Here is a 356-nt window from a genome sequence, read left to right as displayed (position 1 = left end):
CCAACCAAAAAAAGCCCAGGACCAGATGGGTTTAGTGCAGAGTTTTATCAAACCTTCAAAGAAGACATTTTAGTTATTTTTTATTCTAGAACATTTGCAGCATTGTACATACACCCCAGGATATCAGCTGAGAAGGTCCGACCAAACTGCTGAAAAGATTGAGCTAGTGTCCACATCTGAGCAAGGTTGACATTGTAGAATTTTGAAGCATAGTGTTTCTTATCATTACTTGACCATGTGTAATGTGGCACTTGGATTTTGTTAATTCATCAAGGTATATTCCTGCACCTAGACCTCAAATGTATATAATATATTCTTTAAAAGTTTGCAGATTGGAGACTATTTTGCTATCCTGT

At 36.5% G+C, this 356-nt stretch overlaps 1 protein-coding gene across 1 annotated transcript in view; it reads left to right on the top strand.

Moving 5' to 3' along the window:
• Positions 1–356, top strand: part of LOC116077655 (zinc finger protein 883-like) — an 89,323-nt gene that overhangs the window by 84,092 nt on the left and 4,875 nt on the right. The window lies entirely within an intron of this gene.

Source organism: Mastomys coucha, unplaced genomic scaffold, assembly GCF_008632895.1.
Source record: "Mastomys coucha isolate ucsf_1 unplaced genomic scaffold, UCSF_Mcou_1 pScaffold5, whole genome shotgun sequence".
Taxonomy (NCBI): domain Eukaryota; kingdom Metazoa; phylum Chordata; class Mammalia; order Rodentia; family Muridae; genus Mastomys; species Mastomys coucha.
This window is presented reverse-complemented; position numbering and strand designations above follow the sequence as displayed.